Source organism: Heterocephalus glaber, unplaced genomic scaffold (genome assembly GCF_053883595.1).
Source record: "Heterocephalus glaber isolate CG9 unplaced genomic scaffold, H.glaber_assembly_v1.0 deba00001442, whole genome shotgun sequence".
Taxonomy (NCBI): Eukaryota; Metazoa; Chordata; class Mammalia; order Rodentia; family Bathyergidae; genus Heterocephalus; species Heterocephalus glaber.
The window spans coordinates 316687-321661 of NW_028258296.1; the positions used below are offsets into that span (position 1 = coordinate 316687).

Genomic DNA, 4975 nt, shown 5'->3' on the forward strand with positions numbered 1-4975 from the left:
TTCATCCTGTCTTCCTGATCCTGTTGGGAGTCTATGAGAAGTAATGTAGATGTAGATAAAAAATCTAATTCAAACAAAAGGGCCATAAACATTGGTATCCATGCCCTATACTTCAAGATTATATAGTGACATATCCCAAAAGGTACAAAGAATTGTTTCAATTATTTGGCTTTATGCAGTTCACAAAAATTAATTTTCTTTACAGTTCAATTTAAGTCTTATCCATGTCAATGTGCCTTAACATTATTTCATTATTCTCAAGGTGACTTCTCTAAATTAAGACACAGTTGATGCACAGTTGAATATAGACTGCGAACTGGCTACATGGCCCTAGGAAAGTTACTTCACTTCTGGGAATTCTTCCACAAACCACCCATCCAAATCTAGATTCTTCAAGTGCGATTCACTTGCATATGTGTCTTCTCTCTCTAGTCCATAAAAGCAGGTCTCTTTCCCAGCTTTCTCATTCTGTCCCAACAGCCCACCTCACCCCTGACTTGCCAGCTTTATGCTCCAACTATATACTCCAAATGTGACAGTTGTTTCTCATCCTCCAAATCTGTCCATCTTAACAATTCACTTTTAGGACATTTTGAACCATGAGCTTTGAAGTCACTCTGAGTCACCTCCTAGTTGAGTGACCTCAGGGAAGTCTCTCAATATGCCAAATCCTGGTCATCTATAAAATGGGACTTCAAATGGTAACAGTGACAGAATCCATAAGGATTAAGTGTCTGACAAAATGCCTGACATCTAGCAAATGACAAATCAATGATAGCATTCATACTATCAATCATTAGCTTAAAGGGCTATTCAAAGTGCAATGCTGTTATTTCCTGGTCATAAATATTTCCAACTTCTGACTTAACCACAGGGAGTTCATCTCTTGCAGTTCCTTCTGCAGGGTGAAAGTTGGACTGAGCCTGGTTCCTTGGTGCCTTTTGGTTGGTTTAAGTAAGCAGTCTCTGGCAGGGGAGCAGGTGAGGAGTTTGCTTTCCAATGTCCCAGAGACCTTCATGGGTGGAGCACGCTTCTTAAGCAGGGTGCAAGACCAGGGAACAGCAGCATGCTCACCAACAGGAGCTGTGCCCGCAAAACTGCTTGGCCTCCTTGGGATAAGGAGACCACCAGAAATCTCATCCTGCAGCTGACATGTCTGGAGCCTCCTGGATCTGACGGTCCCTGAGATCCCCCTCAGCACTAACATTCTGTCTTTTAGACCACAACTAATTATATCCTCACTAAGCTGTCAGAGGAAGCAATGGGAATGAAGCTTAATTTACTGTATTCTTTGATGATTTGAGGAGTTCACTGTAGACACAGGAGTTTTGAAGAGGGATGCTGAGTCCATGTTGGGCTCATTTTTTTCCCTAGAAACAATCTCAGACTGTTATTGTTTCTGAGTGTTCCTGTTAATCCAACGTCATATCTGCTTTCTTCTTGCCAACTTCCTCACAAATTCTAACTTTTTGTCTCTGGTATGCTCTCAAATAAGAAACTAAGTAATGGCTCATGCTAGTTGTACGTACAAATTAATAAAGCTGTGAGTAAGGATGTCAAGGTCTAACCTTAGTGAGACCCTGCATGGATTTTATCCACTGGCTGCTCAGTGGCTTGATTCCAGGCATGCACTTTGTTCCCTACAGGAAGGATGAACTGATCAACGTTTAATACCAGTGCAGGGGAGGAGCCTGTATTGTAGCACTGCTGACTTCCATGGTGTGAATGCTTCCACCTTGGCTAATTCTGTGCTGCTGAGCATGGACTGTGTTGAGTGTGAGCTTGGGCAGAAAGGAGCACATGCTGGCCTGCTGTGGCACACACAGCACGGGACATGGCCAGGTGAGTTACCTGCATGACATCAGCACTCACCTGACTCTGAATTGCCCTGACGACGGGGCCCACAGAGGTGTTGGTAACTTCTGGTTATTTCTCCCACAGACATTGGATTCTTTGCAGATGTAACATTTACTGATTGTTTAGATGTCGTAGACACTGGGCTAAACATCTTATGTGATTCAATGCAGTTCCTACAATAACCGTCTGAAACGGGGGATTAACCCCGGTTTACAAATGAAGTGACTGAGTCTTAGAATGAATACATAACTTACTGGAAGTCCCACCATTAGTACTGCGTGGGACAGGAATTTCAGTCCAGAGAAACTGGCTCCAAACCCTACAGTTCTGACTGCTGCGAATCAACTCTGTGAACAACAGAACATATTCCACTTGTGGTGGTCCCTAACCAGTTAACTATCCATGTTGCTTAAGAGACTATATGTGAATTCATTTTGTAGCACAAGAAAACAGTGAGCTGTGTAAAAAAAATATAAAAATTCATAAACTATTCCTTGGTTCTTTGAACGATCATCTCTTTCCATATTGTCTTCAGATTTTATTAAATTTAAAATCTCAGTCATTATGCAAGCATGCCTGGACTGTCTATGGGTATGAATAATAAAAATAAAATTCTCATTATTTGAAACAATGTCTGTTAATCCAAAAGTGCCATAATAGAATATTGGTTTGCAGCTATATGTCAGTGACCATCACCCAAACACACAATTTAAGCAACCATAAATGCAATGCCACCTGATAGAGAGCTTCTAATTTAATTGAGTTTAAAGTAGCTGAAGTCTGTCATTTATACCTCTCTGAATAGCTTGTACTTACAATTACTTCCCAGAAAAGAGATAGCAGTGCACTCAGAAGGATGCCCAGCCTTCACTGAACATGAAAACACCCCCATGACTTATTTCAATGTGAATCTACTGGGCTGGAAAATAATGAAACTGGACACTGTTTCTTGAATTGGTGGGTATAGATGAGTCTACGTCAGTCTTTTATTGAATCAATTCCCTGAAAAAGTGATCCAACAGAGCACTGAGCTTTTGCTCAATAAAACTCCTCTCTCTGGCCACAATTTTCTGGAATCTACTTTTCCCAGGTATCAAGGAAACAAACAAAACCGGGTTTGACTGGATCTTATTGTGTGCCAAGGACATTTTCAAGTAAAAGAAAGTGTGTGTGCATGTGTGTGTGTGTGTGTGTGTACTGGAATCAGTTCTGCCAGAGTGGTGGAACTCCAGCCTCAGAAGCACATGCCAGTTAGCAGGGGCTGCAGAAGTTCAGGTGGTGAGCACACCTTTTCCCTCTTATGCCACCCACTTCCAGCCCCAGTTTAAAACAGGCAACCCCATGATATGTTTCTGGCAGTATCATCCTAATTAAGTTTTGACAAGAATGCAGCAACATTCAGTTGCAGAAAATTAATGTACACATCTATCTACATGTACCTGGGGAGAAGGGAAAAATAAAGTCACACGCAAAATCTTGCTAAAACTTGGCCAGTCTCCATTCGCATGCACATCCTTCATGTCACATTAACTCGGTCAGCCTGACGCTCAGAGCTACACCCTCCAGCTGACTGGCAAGGCTGGGCTTCAGCTTTTAATAACCTCCTCCCACATGTAGACCTATGTATCCAGGATGAGGTACACAGATGATTATTTAGGATTAATGGATAATCCAAAGTGCCAGTTGGCACGTTTGATCGAAAAAGTGTAACAAATGCAGCTGTTTACTAATAAATAAAGCCTCAGCTGTAAGAGAAATAAATTAGATGCATTTAATTGGTAGCTGCAAAGCTCGCCCCTTGATTACAATGTGGCTTCTTGTTACTTTATGATGTCGAGGCGGATGGCGGCCTGACAGCGCGTTTATGAATCACAGTTTGCAGATGGCACTCTTGGTTGTCGGCAGCTAGGAGCACAAGCAACACGAGGCCTCAACAGCAGGCTTGCCAAAGACGACCCCCTGAGAATTTGCTGTCTCTGTTTCTCCTGCGCCCCTCTCTCCCTGACAGAACCCACTTTACAAATCCACCTCCAATAAACTGCAACTTTCTGGCAGGGGATCGAGGGAGCTGACACCAGAGAACACCTTCCTCTTGAAGGGGTCTCTTTGTCACTGCCGAGGAGACTGTGGTGACTCCCAGAACAGCCTTCCTGGAATTTCTTGTGGAAGAGAACTGAGCATGGGGCTGGAGGGAAACCCACTCCTCAGCCTCCCGCACCCGCCCTTCCTGACACTCACCTGACAGCAGTGATCTCTGTCTCTCAGCACAGCAGAAGGTCCTGGCACTTGGGATTTGAGCGCCCTAACTAGTGACAGCTTTGTCATCATACAGCTGGGGACAGAGGGAGGAGGGGCCATCCTAGCCCTGAGCTGCAGCCCCCACATGGCTTCTTCTTCCTTTAGTCTCCTAGGTCAGTAGTTGCCTCTCTGGCTGGGAACAACAGATAAGAGAGATGCAATCGTAACTGCCCACAGACTCATATACTGCTGTTACTGGTTATGCGCACAGCTGATTTTTATTCCAGTGGGCTATTAGAAAAATACCTGGATCAAGTCTTTTTGCATCTAACAAAGAACCATCTGAACACAGAATAGTAGTGACAAGTAGTGACAACAGCAGTGATAATGTCAGTACCAGCAGCTGCCTGTGGAGTACTTAATGGGGTAGGCTAGGATCACTCCCAAATGATCACAGAAGTTGTCCTGTGAGTTCCACAGCAGCACTGGCCCTTTCTCCTGTTCTTTTCCTTGCTTGGCAGTGCTCTGTCCCTCAACCATTGGCCATATGTCTGGGAAACCTGGGTTCAATCGCAACCTTTCCTACTGTGTCTGTCCCCAGGGAAGAGGATCTGGCCTCTGAAGCTTAGGTTAGAATGGCTTCTGGTCATCAAGCTGGACTAGGTACAGAAGGTGTACAAGCAAATATGAATTTTGTTTGTTGCTTGATACTAAAAACAGTTCTGAAAACTCCAGATGGGAAGAGAATCAAGCTCAGATTTTTCACATTTGGTAAGGCTTCCTATCTCATAATAATACAAATGATTTAATTCAAATGAGGGGTAATAGTGCAGGGAGCATATCTCAGTGGTGAGTCCTCATCTAGCATGCAAGAAGCCCT

The 4975-nt window shown here is 43.6% G+C and overlaps 1 long non-coding RNA gene across 1 annotated transcript; it reads right to left on the minus strand.

Moving 5' to 3' along the window:
* Nucleotides 1–3614: 3614 nt before the first annotated feature.
* On the minus strand, nt 3615–4507 carry LOC110348386 (uncharacterized). The gene is made up of 2 exons (XR_002393591.2): nt 4096–4507; nt 3615–3762 (listed from the first exon to the last, which is right to left on the minus strand). It is a non-coding gene; the product is annotated as an uncharacterized LOC110348386 (long non-coding RNA).
* Between the last annotated feature and the right edge of the window lie 468 nt (nt 4508–4975).